Below are 19,179 nucleotides of genomic sequence, written 5' to 3'. Positions count from 1 at the left end.
ATGTTAGAAGCTTCAGTTCTTTGATCTTGCAGTCAGTGCATATTTTACTTATTTAACAAACAAATAGTATGTGTTACGTACCAGGTCATTTACTTACCTAACTCTCACAGTAACACCCTTGGCTAAATAGTATTATCTCCATTTTTAAAGCAGACATTAGGAATAGAGTGAGCAAGTAATTTGCCAAGTGTCACACAGAAAGCAGAGTAGCTGGGACTTGAACTGGACATTCATGCCCTTAACCCATTCAAGTCTGATGCCTCACATCTGTTGATTTTGCCTTATCTTCCTGCTGTATTTGGAATGGCAGCTTGGTTTTCCTTTTTGGACTCGCATCTGCCCCACTTTTAATATATCTGATTTATCTGTACCAATTCTGCCTCTGTCTCCACACCCTTTCTTACTGATACATCCCCAACACCTAGAACAATGCCCAGCATGCGAGCACTATACAACTGCTATTTAAATAAAATATAGGTGCTCAGTTAATATTTGTGAAATAAATGAAAAGGTCATGCCAATTGTCAGGTTAGATAATTGTGGCAGGTCAAGTGGAACTACACTAGGAACTTCTCAGAGATTTCTAGGGATGTAGTTTACTCTTTTTCACTGGGATTATACACAGATAATCTTGAAGGAAGTAAGTGCTGAGATTTCTATTTGTCACCCCTGAGGAGGGACCTTCCCTGAAAAAGAGGCTAACATGGGATGAAAAAGACAGGAGTTTGTGGAGGGCAGTGGAGGTAGGGCAGAGAGACAGGTATTTGACAATGTGGTTGGAATTCTATTGCCAGCTATTCCTAAAGCAAGATTACCTTGGGACTCCTCAGGAACATTGATCAATTTGTGCTAAATTTAGATTACTTCGAATGTCTCTTTTGTGTGATAAATACTGTCCTGGATAATGCTCAACCCTACACATGCTCACTACAGCCATTTTATAGATTGAAAATCTTGGGCCTAGTTATTCCTCATGGTTACATAAACAGGAAATGCCAAAAGGGATATTTGAACTTTAGCAATCTGAAGTACTAGCAAACATCCTTGAATACCATGGTTTAAACATGTATGATGTGTATTTAAAGTTGAAATATATCCAAATATTGACTATGACTGCATGAAAGAATTGAATTATCTCCGTTTGACACTGGCATTTTCCAATGCTATAACATGAATATTTAAATTATAGTACATGAGATGCACTTATATTTACTTGTACTTTCCATGTTATCTACCACTATGGAGGTATGCTTATATATACTTCTATTGTTTTTCTTTAGAAATACTTCTATTTGTTATTTATGTTGTAGGTACTGTAATTTCTCATTCACAAATAATAGCTCATATCTGGGATTGGCAATTATGGCCAGTGGATTAAATTCAGCTAGTCATCTATGTTTATAAGTTTTATTGGAGCATGGGTACATTCATTTAGATATTGACAGTTCATATGCTACATTGGCAGAATTGAGTACAGGCATACCTCAGATGTATTCTGAGTTTAGTTCCAGACCACCAAATTAAAGTGAGTTACACAAATTTCTTAGTTTTACGGTGCACATATGTTTCGACTACACTGCAGATTATTAAGTGTGCAATAGCATTATGTCTAAAAGGATACTTATTTTAATTTTAAAATGCTGTACTTTGTTGCTAAAAATACTAAAGATCACCTGAACCTTCAGCAGTCATAACGTTTGCAGGTGGAAGGTCTTGTCTCAGTGATGATGGCTGCTAACTGATCAGAGTGGTGGTTGCTGAAGGTTGGGGTGGCTGTGGAAATTTCTTGAATTAGAAAATAATGAAATTTACTGTATTGATTGACTCTTCCTTTCATGAAAGATTTCTCTGTACCATGTGATGCGGTTTGACAGTGTTTTACTCACAGTAGAGCTTTCAAAATTGGAGTCAATCCTTTCACATCCTGCCACTACTTAATCAACTAAGTTTATGGAATATTCTAAATCCTTTGTCATTTCAATAGTGTTTATGACATCTTCACTAGGAATAGATTCCTCTGAAGAAACCACTTTTTTTTTGTCATCCATAAGAAGCAACTTCTCATCTATTACATTTTTATCATGAGGTTGTAGCAATTCAGTCACATCTTCAGGCTTTATTTTTAATTTGAGCTCTCTTGGTATTTCTATCATCCCTGCAGTTATTTTCTCCACTGAAGAAAGTAGTAGAAGTCTTGAAGCCCTTAAGGTCATCCACAAGAGTTGGAATTAACTTCTCCCAAACTTCTGCTGATGTTGATATTTTGACCTTCTCTGATAAATTACAAATGTTCTTAATGGCATCTAGAATGGTGAAACATTTACAGACATTTTTAAGTTTACTCTGCCCAGGTCCATCAGAGGAAACACTATGGCAGCTATAGCCTTACGAAATGTATTTCTGAAAAAAGACTTGAAAGCCAAAATTACTCCTTGATCCATGGGCTGCAGGATGGATGTGGTGTTAGTAGGCATGAAAACAACATTGATCTCCTGGCACATCTTTATCAGAGCTCTTGATTGACTAGATGTGTTGTCAAGGAATAGTAACATTTTGAAAGAAATCTTGTTTTCTGAATAGCAGCTCTCAACAGTAGGCTTAAAATGTTCTGTAAACCATGCTATAAACAGATGTGCTGTTATCTAGGGTTTGTGATTTTATTTACAGGGAATAAGCCGAGTAGATTTGGCATAATTCTTAAGGGCCGTAGGAGTTTTGGAAGGGTAAATGCACTTTGGCTTCAACTTAAAATTACCAGCTGCATTAGCTCCTAACAGTCAGCCTGTCCTTTGCAGCTTTGAAGCCAGGCATTGGCTTCTCAACAGCTGTGAAAGTCCAAACGACATCTTCTTCCAATGTAAGGGTTTTTCATCTGTGTTGAAAATCTGTTTATTGTAGCCACTTTCATTGGTAATCTTAGCTACATTTTCTGGATAACTTGCTGCAGTTTTTCAATTAGCACTTGCAACTTCACCCTTCACTTTCATGGGGATGACTTCTTCCTTAAAGCTCATGAACCAACCTCTGCTAGCTTCAAGCTTTGCTTCTGCAGCTTTCTCACCTGTCTGTCTTTATAAAGTTGAAAAGAATTAGAGCCTTGCTCTGAGAATTAGGCTCTGGCATGAGCAATGTTGTGGCTGGTTTGATCTAGACCACTAAAACTTTCTCTGTATCAGAAATAAGACTGTTTTGCTTTCTTATCATTGGGTGTTCACTGGAGTAGCACTTTTAATTTCCTTCAATAACTTTTCCTTTCATCCAAAACTCGACTGTGGGGCACAAGAGGCCTAGATTTTGGTTTATCTTGGCTTTTGACATGCCTTCCTCACTAAGCTTAACCATTTCTAGCTTTTGATTCAAAGTAAGAGATATGCAACTCTTCCTTTCATGTGAACACTTAGAGGCTGTTGTAGGATTATTAATATCTGACATTGTTGTCTCAGAGAATAGAGAGGCCTGAGAAGAGGAAGAGAGACAAGAACGGCTGGTCAGTGGAGCAGTAGGAATATATACAACATTTATTAAGGTTGCTGTCTTTAGGAGCTTGGTTCCTGGTGCTCCAAAACAATTACAATAGTAACATTAAAGATCACTGATCACAAATCACAATAGATACCATGATGAAAAACTAGAAATACTGTGAAATGATCAAAATATGACACGGAGACATGAAGTGAGCACATGCTGTTGGAAAAATGGTACTCAACTTTCTCAGTGCAGGACTGCTACGTGTCTTTAGTTTGTAGAAAATGCATTATCTGTGAAGCGTGATAGAGTGAAATGCAATAAAATGAGGTAGGTCTGTATTTTCAAGAGAGCTAGTACAGTCTGCAAAGACTGAAATATTCTCTGGCCAGTTTGACAGCCCCTGAGCTATGCTATCTCCATTTTATGAGTAGGGAAGGTAGAACCTGCTCTGAAATGATGAAACATTTAGTCAAAATTCATACTCAGAGTAAGTTGCAGAGCCTGTCCGATAATACAGGTCTGCCAAAATCAGGGCCTTACACTTAAACAAATGTGATCAGGAGTCGTCTACACATTGACAGACAACAAAATGTCTGTAGCATAATGTCAGGAGCTATCACTTGGGTGTTTTCTAAACATAAACATTTTATTGCTTAGCTCTGTTGTCCTTTGACTTAATAGAAAATAAAAATTTCTGTATTTTAAAAACTTTAACTCTTATTTTTGAACTGTTAGATTTAAGTAAAACAAGTTCACACCTGTTTTATTCTCTTCAGGAACGCCCATGGGGCATTCTTATTGAGAGTTTCGTCATGTATCAACCAATGTTTTTGAATATCAGAACTTACATCCCAGTAAGATGCTCCCTTGAAAGGTAAGTCTAGCTGGCTACAGAGATTAAGGTTCTCTACCATTTGCTTGGCTGGAAGGTGTTTCCGATGAGAGTAAAGATGTTAGAAAATATGCTGAGGTCCAGCCCTTAGACCTGTCTGACTGATGGATAGTGTTCTGTTCTTTTATATGTGTAGATATGTCATATAATATATATATGTTTATATATAAAGCTGACTGTCTCGATGTATTTTATTAATAAAATGAACCTATTTGTTTCTCTGGTAGCTGACAGAGAAATTGTGGTTTAAAATTTTTTTTTAAATTTTTAATTCATGTGGGTACATAGTAGGTATATATATTTATGGGGTACATGAGATGTTTTGATACAGGAATGCATTGCATAATAATCACATGGAGAATGGGGTATCCATCCCCTCAAGCATTTATCCTTTGTGTCACAATCTAATTGTTCTCTTTTGCTTATTTTAAAATGCACAATTAAGTTATTATTGACTACAGTCACCCTGTTGTGCTATCAAATAGTAGGTCTTATTTGTTTTTTTCTATTTTTTTGGTATGCATTAACCAACCACACCTCCTCGCTCCCCCAACCTACCATTACCTTTCCTGGTCTTTGATTGCCATTCTTCTACTCTCTATGTCCATGAGTTCAATTGTTTTGATTTTTAGATCCCACAAATAAGTGAGAACATGCGATGTTTGTCTTTCTCTGCCTGTCTCATTTCACCTAATGACTTCCAGTTCCATCCATGTTGTTGCACATGATGGGATCTTATTCTTTTTTTTATGGCTGAATAGTACTCCATTGTGTATATGTACCACATTGCCTTTATCCATCCACCTGGATAAAGTGGACACTTAAGTTGCTTCCAAATCTTAGCTATTGTGAACAGTGCTGCAACAAACATGGGAGTGTAGATATCTCTTCAACATACTGATTTCTTTTGAGTATACACTCAGCAGTGGGATTGCTGGATCACATGGTAGCTCTATTTTTAGTTCTTTAGGGAACTTCCAAGCTGTCCCATATAGTGGTTGTACTAACTTATATTCTCACCAACAGGCTGTGAGGGTTCCCTTTTTTCCACATTCTCACCAGCATTTGTTATTGCTTGTCTTCAGAATACAAGCTATTTTAACTGGGGTGAGATGATATCTCATTGTACTTTTGATTTACATTTCTCTGATCAATGATGTTGAACACATTTCCATATGCCTGTCTACCATTTGTATGTCATCTTTTGAGAAATGTTTATTGAAACCTTTTGCCCAATTTTTCTTTTATCAGATTATTAAATTTTTTTTTTTCACCTAAAAGTTGTTTGAGCTCTTTATATATTCTGGTGATGAATCCCCTGTCAAATGAGTAGTTTGTAAATACTTTATCTCAGTCTTCGAGTTGTCTCTTTACTTTGTTGATTGTATCCTTTGCTGTGCAGAAGCTTTGTAACTTGACATGATCACATTTGTCCATTTTTGCTTTGGTTGCCTGTGCTTGTAGGGTATTGCTCAAGAAATTTCTGCCCAGACCAATGTCCTGAAGATTATCCCCAATGTTTTCTTTTAGTTTCGTAGTTTGAGGTTTTAGCTTTAAATTTTTAATCCATTTCAATTTGACTTTTTGTATATGGTGAGAGATAGGGAACTACTTTCATTCTTCTGCATATGGATATCCAGTTTCCCAGCACTATTTATGAAAGAGACTGTCTTTTCCCCAGTGTATGTTCTTGGTTCCATTGTCAAAAATGAGTTCACTATAGGTGTGTGGATAAAAATGAGTTCACTATAGGTGTGTGGATTTGTTGTTTCTGGGTACTTTATTCTGTTCCATTGATCTATGTGTCTGTTTTTATGTCATTACCATGCTGTTTTGGTTACTATAGCTCTATAGTATAATTTGAAGTTAGGTAATGTGATTCCTCCACTTTTGTTCTTTTTTGCTTAGGATAGCTTTGGCGATTCTGGGTCTTTTGTGATTCTATATAAATGTTAGGATTGTTTTTCCTATTTCTGTGAAAAATGTCTTGGAATTTGGTAGGGATTGCAATGAATCTGTAGATTGCTTTGGGTACTATTGATATGTTAACAATATTGATTCTTCCAATCTGTGAACATGGAATATTTTTCCATTTTTTTAGGAGTGTCCTCTTTAATTTCTTTCTCTAGTGTTTTATAATTTTCATTGTAGAGATCTTTCACTTCTTTGGTTAATTCATACATATTTAATTTTGTGTGTGGCTATTGTAAATGGGATTACTTTTTAATTTATTTTTCACACTGTTTATTGTTGACATATAGAAATGCTACTAATTTAAAAATTTTTTAATTTTTAATTTCAATAGGTTTTGGAAGAACAGGTGGTGTTTGGTTACATAAATAAATTCTTTAATGATGATTTCTGAGATTTTGGTGCACCCATCACCTGAATGGTGTATACTGTACCTAATGTGTAGTATTTTATCCCTCGCCACCCCCAACCCTTTCCCCTGAGTCCCCAAAGTCCAATGTATCATTCTTATGCCTTTGCATCCTGATAGCTTAGCTCTCACATATGAATGAGAACATATGATGTCTGGTTTTTCATTCCTAAGTTACTTTGCTTAGAATAATAGTCTTTGATTCCATTCAGGTTGCTGTGAATGCCATTGTTTCTTTCCTCTTTCAGGCTGAGTAGTATTCCATGGTATGTGTATACCACATTTTCTTTATCTGCTTGTCGATTGATGGGCATGTTGGGCTGGTTCCATATTTTTGCAATTGCAAATTGTGCTGCTACAAACATGAATGTGCGAGTACCTTTTTTGTATTACGACTTTTTCTCTGGGTAGATACCTAGTAGTGGGATTACTGAATTGAGCAATAGATCTACTTTTACTTTGTAAAGGAATCTTCACACTATTTTCCATAGTGGTTGTACTAGTTTACATTCCCACCAACAGTGTAAAAATGTTCCCTTTTTACACCATCCATTCCAACATCTATTATGTTTTGATTTTTTGATTATGGCCATTCTTGCAGAAGTGAGGTGGTATCGCATTGTGGTTTCGATCTGCATTTCTCTCATCATTGTGTTGATGATTGTGATGTTGAGCACTTTTTCATATGCTTGTCAGTCATTTGTATATCTGCTTCTGAGAATTGTCTGTTCATGTCCTTAGCCCACTTTTTGATGGGATTGTTTTTTTTTCTTACTGATTTGAATTCCTTATAGATTCTGGGTATTGGTCCTTTGTCAGATGTATAGTTTGTGAAGATTTTTCTCCCACTCCGGGTTGTCTGTTTACTCTGCTGATTATTTCTTTTGCTGCACAGAAGCTTTTTAGTTTAATTAAGTCCTATCTATTTACCTTTGTTTTTGTTGTTTTTGCTTTTAGGTTCTTGGTCATGAAGTCTTTGCCTAAGCCAATGTCTAGAAGGGTTTTTCTGATGTTATCTTCTAGAATCTTTATGGTTTTTAGGTCTTAAATTTAAGTCTTTGATCCATCATGAGTTGATTTTTGTATAAGGTGAGAGAAGAGGATCCAGTTTCATTTCTTCTACATGTGGCTTGCTAATTATCCCAGCACCATTTGTTGAATAGGGTGTCCTTTCCCCACTTTATATTTTGGTTTGCTTTGTTGAAGATCAGTTGGTGGTAAGTTTTTGGCTTTATTTCTGGGTTCTTTATTCTGTTCCATTAGCTTATCTGCCTATTTTTATACCAGTACCACATTGTTTTGGTGACTATGGCCTTATAGTATAGTGTGAAGTTGGATAATGTGATGGTTCTAGATTTGTTCTTTTTGTTTAGTCTTGCTTTGGCTATGCAGGCCTTTTTTGGTTCCATTGAATTTTAGGGTTGTTTTCTCTAAGTTCTGTGAAGAAGGATGCTGGTGTTTTGATGGGAATTGCATTAAATGTGAAGATTGTGTTTGGCAGCATGGTCATTTTCACAATATTGATTCTACCCATCCATAAGGATGGGATGTGTTTTCCATCCCATGGAAACACTTATTTGTGTTGTTTGATTTATTTCAGCAGTATTTTGTAGTTTTCCTTGTAGAGGTCTTTCATGCCCTTGGCTAGGTGTGTTCCCAAGTCTTTTATTTTATTTTTTTTAATCTATTGTGAAAGGGGTTGAGTTCTTGATTTGATTCTCGGATTAGTTGCTGTTAGTGTATAGCAGAGTTATTGATTTGTGTACATTAGTTTTGTATCCTGAAACTTTGCTAAACTCAGTTACCAGTTCTAGAAGGTTTTTGGTTGGGTGTTTAGGGTTTTCTAGGTATACGATTATATATCATCAGCAAACAGTGACAGTTTGACTTCCTCTTTACTGATCTGGATGCCATTTATTTCTTTCTCTTGTCTGATTGCTGTGGCTAGGACTTCCTGTACTATGTTGAATAAAAGTGGTAGAAGTGGGCATCCTTGTAGTGTTCTAGTTCTCAGGGGGAATGCTTTCCAACTTTTCCCTGTTCAGTATAATGTGGGCTGTGAGTTTGTCATAGATGGCTTTTATTACCTTAAGCTATGTTCCTTCTATGCCAGTTTCACTGAGCGTTTTAATTATAAAAGGATGCTGAATTTTGTCAAATCCTTCTTCTGCATCAATTGAGATGATCATGTGACTTTTGTTTCTAATTCTGTTTATGTGGTGTATTACATTTATTGACTTGCATGTGTTAAACAGTCTCTGAATCCCTGGTGTAAAACCCACTTGATCATGGTGAATAACCTTTTTGATATCCTTTTGGATTCAGTTTGCTAGTGTTTTGTTGAGGATTTTTGCATCTATGTTCATCAGGGATATCGGCCTGTAGTTTTCTTTTTTTGTTACATCCTTTCCTGGTTTTGATATTAAGGTGATACTGACTTCATAGAACGATTTAAGGAGGATTCCCTCTTTCTCTATCTTGTGGAATATTGCCAATAGGGTTGGCACCAATTTTTCTTTCAATGCCTGATAGAATTCAGCTGTGAATCTGTCTGGTCCTGGACTTTTTTTTCTCAAGCAGGAGTTTTGCCCCATAGCCACCACAGCTGGGACTGTGGTAAGTCCCACCTGAAGTCAGCAAGTCTCATAGGCTCCCCAGAGGCCCTCAATGTAGTACCTGCTTATCACTGCTGATAATTCAGGGCCCAGGGTCTTCTCAGTTAGCAGGCGATAAATATTCCCAGGACTGCATCCTTCCCATCAAAGCAGCGGGTTCCCTTCTGGCCAAGGGTGTGTCTAGAAATGTCTGGAAGCTAGGACCTGGAATGAGGGGACTAACAACTCTGACCAATGCCCTCTCCTGCTGTGGTTGAACTGGTATTCAAGATGCAAGACAAAGTCCTCCCCACTCTTCTTTCTCCTCTCCTCAAGTGGAAGAAAGAGCTCTCTTTTGGAGCCACAAGCTGTGCAACCTGGGTTTAGAGGTGGGGGTAATGTCAGCACCTCCTTAGCTGCATGGCTTGTGTCCTAGTAGGTCATGTGTTCCCCGAGTTCACTGTCTCTGGGCCCAGTTCAGCACTAGGACTCACCTAAGAGTTGCAGTCCTTATGGCCTAGACTGCCTTTCAAGTTTAGAGACTCAGAGCACTTTAGCCCTCTGTGGTGAGGTTCGCAGGAACTCAAGTTCTGACTACTGGGATTGGTGATTCTCCTCTGGCTAGGGATAGTTTAAATGATCTCTCTGTGGATGGGCATCAGCTGAATTTGGCCTGGTTTTTCTTTCTTCTCTAACAGGATTTTGTTAGTGAACTTTCCTTTTCCTGGGCATTCTTCGTACCCACCACTTCCAACCCGCCCAGTCCCAAGGCTATCATAGGCACTATTGATTTCCTCTATGAACATACCACCACTCTGCCGCTGATTGTCCCAGGGAAGAGAATGGCCCAAGGGATTCAAAATGATTTTTTTCTTCCAAAATTTTCAAACTAAAACAGAGTCAGTCTCTGATTTACCCAGAGTTATAACAATGAAGACTTGCTAATGACCACCATTTTCTCCTTGTTTTTAAGAACACTTCTGCAATGGGAGAATAATGTAGAAGATGCAGAGGTGAGGTACCTTGGCTCATTCTTGGCTCAGTTATTTATGTGGCCCAATTACGTATCTGTTGGAATCTTAAATATGATCTACTTTTTGAATAATCCGAACTATATAAAAGCATAATAAGTAAATGATTGTATTTCTTTTTCAGTAACTCAGCTCAGTTCTGTTCTATAAAGTCTTCTCTTCCCATACCATTATATCTTTTGCCTTTTTCTCCTATGCTAAATTAAGCTTAATGAAAACCTCAATTTCATATCAAATTTAATGTTCCCCTCCTTTACTACTGCCAGCCCTGGGTACAAACGATTGGAGAAAAAGAGGGCTCAACCTACTCTATAAATACTTTATCTTTGGCTTTCTTCACTGCCTTGGCGTGTTAAGGTAGAGAAAAAGGATAAAAAGAAAGGAAGGATGAGTGTCAACCTGGCACAGTTGTTATCCATTTCTAGTAGCTTTGATCAAGTAAGTTTTTACTATACACTCTAAATGTTGCTCAAATTTGCTTGGGTCTTTAGGGCTCACTAAAGGCATAGAGATGCCAATGTGTACATTTTGATGGGGCAATCTATATAATGCTTTACCGGCTCCACCCAGATGTTACTTTTGATACCTCTCCTCAGTCTCTTAACTTGGTTGTTGATCATTGAGCCTCTTATTTCTTGGGGAGCCCTACACAGATAATTAGTAATCTGCATGCATAAAGCATTGCTAGTTGTTATACTTCAGAAATAACTCAATCCCAGGTATTGGTAGGAAAGCACCTGCCAAATGTTGGGGTTGTACGGCTCTCCCACTCTACTCTTTTTGCTTCTTGGACGTCTCAATTTTTTTCCCCGCATACTAAAGAGGTATATGTGGAAGACACATCAGCCTGCTACATGAGCAGATGCTACTTGGAAGTGAGATGCCAGTCTCCAGTGTAGGTATCCTCAGTGTCTAAGTCTTCATTTAAAACACTCTTACTTTGGCTTCACAAAGAAGGGGAGCATTTCAGTAGACTCCTCACCCACCAGGCCAGGAATGCAAAACAGAATTTCATCATTTTCTATAGACCATAGGGTGACATGTTTAGAGATACCAGATCTGGTCCAGCAAATTTTAAAGTTTCTGGCATTTGCAACTACTTTGATTTTAGTTCTGGGTCACAATCACTAATTCTGGGGTAATGGAAAGTTCTAATTAACATTCTGTTAGAAACTTTTCCTCATCCTTCTGCAAAATAACAAATTTCCGTTTCAACATGAAGTGACTTGATTTGGTGTTCTATCCTTTAAAACCCAAAGAGAGAATGTCTAGTTTATTTCTATTCTCATATTCCCAGCCATTACAAAAATAACTGTAATGTATGTACCAGCCTCAAATCCCTGCATATGTTTTTCTCCCTGTTTTTCAGAAAGCCTCCTTTACTTGAACAAAATGTAATACAGAATAATACAGATAAATCTAAGAAAACAGTCCAAACTCAGTATTATCAAGCAGGAAATTTGTGTATCCAGGAGTATTATTTAGGTGAGTACTTTGACTTAGTACTCTAAATGTTTTCCATTATATTAAGAGAAAAAAGGTGAGGGTTCAAGGTGACATACACCATATATTCTACAGCATGTGCCCATATAATTCCAGTTTAGGATCATCGTTACCATGCATTTGTGGTGATTAGGGATATATTCTGTCATAGTATTTCTCATTACTATTTTGAGTAAAATGTGACCAATTTGCAAGAAACACTCAATAGTTATTCATGTTATGAATCCCAATCAACCAAAGAATGAAAATTTGACTACAACATTACTATAGAATGGGACTAGAAATTTCCAGGAATTACCATGAAGACAGTAATTGATATGCGTGTTAACTCTTGCGTTTTGTTCTGCAAGGACAAAATGCCTACAACAGAAGAGCTAAAATCAACTTTCCACTCTTGAATGGAAAGTTGAGTCCTAAGAACTATTCATATAGTCTATAGGTCTTGGACCTTAGATCCCAGAAGACACAGAACCTGTACATTCTTATTTCAGGGATCTATTAACTATCTTAAATTGAGATGCTATTATATAAATTTTATAAATATTTGTTAATAACTATATGTAAGTATTGCATTGACTATACTTGGATCATTACAATATTGTAGTCAACTCTGCAGTTTGAAATTGGGATTATTATAATATTGTAGTAAATTATGCAGTTTAAAATCAATTCCCTCTTTCTCAATCCCTTTATTCCTGCCTAGTTGAGCCACAGTGAAATATCTAAGATTTTTATGTAAAAGCTTCTAATCAGTACTACTGCCTGTTGTTTTTCTTCCTTATAGGAGCAATTTTTTCTCTGGTTGGACTATGTAATTTTTATTCCTTGAACTAAGCAAAGGAATTGAGCTTTGAATTCTGGTGGTTAAGACAACCTTTGTAACCTTGGTCCTCTGATTACCTGAGGATTTTGCACTACCTTTCAGAAGTTGCACTAATGCCGATGGATGCTATCTTTTGCTGTTTTAATAATGTTGTTTTAAAAATGAATTTGTTCTATTTCATGTGTTTATGAACTCTTTGGATGGGGTTAAAAGGAACTTCCCCAGACTTTTAAATTTGTAGTGAAGGCTACCTTTAAAAATAAAGTTTTGAAGATTTGAATAGTTATTTCTCTTTTGTGAAGAAAGCTGAAATCCTGACTTACAGGGTATTTTTCCAGGCACCTATATTTTGTGAAGGGTAAAGGTGTACTCATTAGCCAACAATCTGGATGGAGACTCAGTAACTATTATACTGTGGTATATAGTTTTTTGATTAATTGCCATTTCACTTCTTTCTAATGATATGTATAAACATAGATGAAATCAGATTCTCTCTGCAAGGTTGAAAAAAGTAGACTATTCTATTTCCTACTTCTGGCTTTTCTGTAGTTTTCTTTTGCTCCTTTTTGTATCAGTTTTACTTCTTTTCTATATAGTAGTAATTTCAAGTGAGTTTCAAAATTTGGGTTCATTTGCTTTGTGCATATGAAGGAGCTATTTTTTGGGGAAAATAATATTCTAATTGATGTCACAATTTATGACAACTTTGAACCAAAAATGAATCTTGTCTAACTTCTTGTTCATATATCTGAAAATATTTAAAGTGATGGATTAAGTGGTAACATCTGAAGAATCTTGTTAAAAAAAAATCACATGCTTTCATGTGTTCTCTCAAACCTACATACGTATTTTTCTCTGGATGTGGAATCAGTTGGCAAAAGTAACAAGGAAATCATAAATACAATGTGTTCTTTATTCCTCATACAACTACTAAAGAGAAAGTAACCTCCAGGATAAAATCAGACTCTTTTTGGAAAGCCTGCCCTTTTGTGGACTAAATCAATCCCAGGATGGGACACCTGCCTCAGTCTTCATACTGCAAGAGACCTGGAAGCCAGGAAGATTCCAAGGGGGAGGGGGCAGCAAAACACCAGCTATGTGTTGAGTGACTTTTTTTCCACCTTGCAGATAGGATAAAGGTTGAATTCTCTCATGAGAAAGTAGATGAAAGTTACAGTCCAGAAATATATCTCAAGTGTGGCTCCTTCTTGGGTAGTAGAGTAAGTGAATACATTCCCCTAGTGCTATTCATTCAACTCTACTTTCCTGCCTCTATTTTTCTGTTTATTTTCTACTTCACCCTCTCTCCCTTTCTAACAAAATACTGACTAGAGGATTCATTGATATACTGTCAAATATCGCTAACTCTGAATATAAGAACATGATTTTTAATCTCAATTTATATGAAATTATTTTTTATTTTCCTTCTCTGGGGATTACATCACTAGAACATCATGAGTGATTCATTTCTACCAGATTGAGGACAATTTATTTTAGCTGTTTGAGTTTCAGTAATTCTTTCTGTAAATGAATGTCCTATATTTTAAAAGTTACATATTCCCTACTTGTCTTCCACCCCAAATATTCTTGAGTTAGATCTAGCTTGCTGAAATTCTAGAAAGCCAAAAATTGAACACTTAAAAATTTTAAATAAAATCAAAAGCAAAAAGAAAATGCACTATTAGTTTTAGGTGCATTAGGCCATCTCTGAAACACACAGCACCTCCCAAAGCTCATAGACAAAAGGATGATGCTGAAAGCACATGGGGTATAAAATCAATTTAAAACTTGTAGTATGAGGCAAGGGAAAATAAGTAGGCACTGGTGGAAGATAACACATTTAGGGTAGGAGCCAAGCAGGATGGAAGGACCACACTTGCAGCATCCTGGGGTGTATACTGTACATATATTTTGTATCTTTCCCTACTGTATCATCCTTCTCTACTGATTAATTATGAGGTTACAAGGACCAGCATTGAGGATTGAGCAAGGCCACAAACAGAAGGTACTCAGGGTCAACAGCACACATTTGCTCTGTCAGAGAGATGCAGTGGTAAGTGTTACTGGAGATAGCTATGACATAATTCCAAGAGATTGTGTGTGTGTGTGTGTGTGTGTGTGTGTGTGTGTGTGTGTGTGTGTTTGAGGGGGGTGCAGTGGAACACAGGGGGCCAGAATGGGACCAAACTAGATGTTACTAATTGGAGGGCAATTTGGAGTTAGAGTTGTCTGGTCAGTGATGGCATGATGGAAAAAGTATTTTTTTCTGTATCTTTCCCCTGATACTCTTGTATGTTTCATCCTATTTTCTATTTATTTATCCTTCTGGTTAGCATTTTCACTCGCCTATATTCAATGCATCTTATTCTGCCTGTTTCACTGGCTTCTTACTTGCTTATGTCACTTCTAATGAGTTTTCACCATTTTGTTTTCTTGCTTTTAGAGACAAATATTTTCAAATGACACAGTAAATCTACATTATAAAAGGTTATTAACTTGTACAGGCTTATCTGTAAACTTGGATGCTAAAGGTCTACAGAATAATAGTAATTGTGATCAAATTTAATTTAATCTTTCCCCCCATATTCAGGCTACCTAGATTTCATTTGTGAGGAGAAAAAGATTTAAACATATACTCTTAAAATATTATTCACCTTAGATATCCTCTGATGGTATAAAGATATCAAAATATCAAATAAGGATTACAATAAATAATTCAGATCCCCTTCTAAAGAATTATTAGACTATGTGCTCCAAAAGAACAAATGTAAATGCAAATAAAGTTAGAGAGCTAAGATATTGGCAAAATTCATACTTTGGCATACATTTAGTACTGGAATGCAAAATCTGAAAGTCCCAAATTATCATAAAATGTTGGAAAAATGTGATAAGTTCCCTGCACAAGAATATACATTGTGTATTAGCTTTGTTTTTCTTGCAACAAATTTCCACAAATTTGTCGGCTTCTAAAAACATTCATTTATTACCTCACAGTTTCTAGGGTTGGAGTCCAGGCACCAAGTGGCTCATTTAGCTTCTCTGGAGTCTCACAAGAGTGAATCAAGTTGTCAGCAAGGCTCTTGGGGTAATTTAAGTTGGCAGAATTCAGTTCCATGCAATTGGAGAACTGAAGTTCCTACTTTCTTGCTGGTCATCGGCTGGGGCTAGTTCTCAGCTTCTAGAGAACTCACATGTCTTCCCACATGGACCCTCCCTAAGTGTAAGTGTAAGTGTTTAGAGTCTCCAGTAGCTTACAGTAATGTCCTAGGCATTCACGTTCACTCATTGCTCACTTACTGACTCACCCACAGTGACATCCAGTCTTGCAAGATTCATTCATAGTAAGTGCCTTATACAGGGGTACCATTTTTAAAAAATGTTACTTTAAGTTCTGAGATACATGTGCTGAATGTGCAGGTTTGTTACATAGGTATACATGTGCCGTGGTGGTTTGCTGCACCCTTCAAGCCATCGTCTAGGTTTTAAGCCCTGCATGCATTAGGTATTTGTCCTAATGCCCTCTCTCCCCTTGTCCTCCACCCTCTGGCAGGCCCCGGTGTGCTGGATACCATCATTCTCAGCAAACTAACACAGGAACAGAAAACCAAACACCAAACACTCGCACTCGTAAGTGGGAGTTGAACAATGATAACACATGGACATAGGGAGGGGAATAAAAATTGCAACCATTTTAAAAAAGATTTTATCTTTATATAGCAGTTTTAGGTTCACAGCAAAATCGAGAGGAAGGTACAGAGATATTTCATATTTCCCCTGCCTTCACATATAATCGCCTTCCTCGTTATCAACACCCCCACACAGAGTGGTAAATATGTTACAATTGATGAACTTCCATTGACATATCATTATTACTCAAAATCCACAGCTTCCACTAGGGTTCACTCTTGGTGTTATATATTCTATGAGTTTGGATCAATGTATAATGACTTATATCCACCATTATAGTATCATGGAATAGTCTCACTGTCCTAAAAATCCTCTGTGCTCTAATTATCCCTCTCTCCACCCAACTCCTGGAAACCACTGATGTTTTTACTATTCCTGTAGTTTGGCCTCTTCCAGAATATCATATGGTTGGAATCATACCATATGTAGCCTTTTCAGATTGGTTTCTTTCACTAAGTAATGTGCAAATATTTTAGGTTCCTCCATGTCTCTTCATGGTGTGATGATAGCTCATTTTGGCACTGAATAATATTCTATGGTCTGGATGTACCACAGTTTATCCATTTACCTATTGAAGGACATCTTGGTTGCTTCCAAGTTTTGGCAATTATGATTAAGGCTGCTATAAACATTTGTGTGCAAGTTTTTGTGTGGACATGAGTTTTCAACTTCTTTGGGTAAGTACCAGGAAGCGCATTGGTGGAGCAGCCACTAAGAGTATATTTACTTTTGTGAGAAACTACCCAGCTGTCTTCCGAAGTGGCTGTACCATTTCCTATTCCCACCAGCCCTGAGTGAGAACTTCTGTTGCTCTACATCCTCACAGCAACGAACTGGTGTTGCAAGTGTTCTGGATTTTAGCCATTCTAATAGGTGTGTAGTGGTATCTCATTCTTTGAATTTGCATTTCCCTGATGACAGGTGACATGCAGCAACCTCTCATATGTTTATTTGTCATCTGTATATCTTATTAGGTGAGGTGTCTGTTCAGGTATTTGGCCCATTTTTAAATTGGGTTGTTTGATTCTTTATTGTTAACTTTGAGTACTTTGTGTATTTTGGATAACAGTTGTGGAGATAAAGCAACTACATCTCCAATGCTAGTTTGCCATGTTGACTTTTGATTAACCCTGGTTCCAAGAAGAGATTTCCAGTTTATCTATTGCTACCTATGTAAGAGTGTATAAATCCTGCCTTTAGGTCAAAACAACCTTCATGTCATCGTACTTCAGTTGTCCTACACATCTCTTCTGAATCACATATTTCCCTTCCCTATGGTATACCCCTCTGGGTCTAGGGGAAAAAGGCATGGGATCCACCATCTGGTCTCAGTGCCGCTGAGGCACAAACATGGCTATATGGTTTCTAAGGCCCTGTTAAATGTTTCTTTCTAAGAAACTGGATTTGTCAACCACTTTCTTCTGCCCCTCAGCTTCCTTGGACTTTGGGGTAGGTTTGCATAGATCTGCCCACCACAAAACAAAAGTCTTTTTATCAGTTATGTCTTTTGCAAATATTTTCTAACAGTGTATGTCTTGTCTTCTCATTCTCTTGAACAACAGGGTTTTTTGTTTTGTTTTGTTTTTTTGTTTTTTGCTAAAACTTGGCAAGCTGGTCTTAAAATTTACATAATTGGTCAAAAAAAATCAGCACAGTTAAAAAGAAGAAAGTAGGAGGACTTGATATTGGAGTACCAATATCAAGATAAATCTATGGTACACAGGATATATTCGTATTGATACAGAAATAAATGAATAGATAAATGAATAGAACAGAGACTCTGGAAATAGGCATACACACCTTGACTTATGAAAGACAGACTGCAGAACTGTGGATAAAGATAGACTTTTAAATAAATAAATTATTTCCATCCCCAGATGGCTATCCATATGGTCAAATATGCTTTTCTATTCACAAAAATCAATTCCAAGTAGATTTAAAACCTCAATATCATGAGCAACATTATAAAGTTTTTAGAAGAGAATATTGGAAAAATTGTCATGGATTTCAGATCAATAATGCACAAACTCTAAAGGAAAATTTGTTAGACCATATTAATATTTAATTATTCTGTTTATTATCATTAAATAAATACACCATGAGGAAATTAACAAGATTACCTACTGTATTATTTGGGTTCTCTAGAGAAATAGAATCAGTATGAGATGTATGTATGTGTCTGTATAATATACCATATATATGTGAGATATATACACACACACACGTATACACACACATATACAGTAAGGACTTGTGATTCCCAGTGTCTCAGAAGTCCCAAGACCTGCAGTCAGCAAGCTGGTGATTGAGAAGAACCAAGGGTATCGTTCCAGTCCAAGTCCAAAGGCCTAAGAACCAGCAGAGCTGACGGTGTAAATTCTAGTCTAAATTCAAGTCAGGAAAAGGAGAAGACCAATGTTTCAGCTGAAGACGGTCTGACAGAGTGAATGCTCCCTCTCTCAACCTTTTTATTCTATTCAGGCCTTCAACAGATTAAATGAGGCTCACCTACATGGGTGAAGGCAGTTTGCCTTACTCAGTCTGCCCATTTGAATGTTCAGCTCACTGAAAAATGCCTTCACAGACACACCCAGAATAATGTTAAACCAAAGATCTGTGCACCTTGTGACCCAATCAAATTGACAAATAAAATTAACCATCACACTACAGAGTGTTAGAAGATATTCACAATACACATAAACCGGAAGATTCATATTCGGAATATATAAAGGACTCTTAAAAATTAACTTTAAAAATACAGATAACCTTTTTATTCTATTCAGGCCTTCAACAGATTAAAT

This window comes from Theropithecus gelada, chromosome 14 (assembly GCF_003255815.1).
Source record: "Theropithecus gelada isolate Dixy chromosome 14, Tgel_1.0, whole genome shotgun sequence".
Taxonomy (NCBI): Eukaryota; Metazoa; Chordata; class Mammalia; order Primates; family Cercopithecidae; genus Theropithecus; species Theropithecus gelada.
This window is presented reverse-complemented; position numbering follows the sequence as displayed.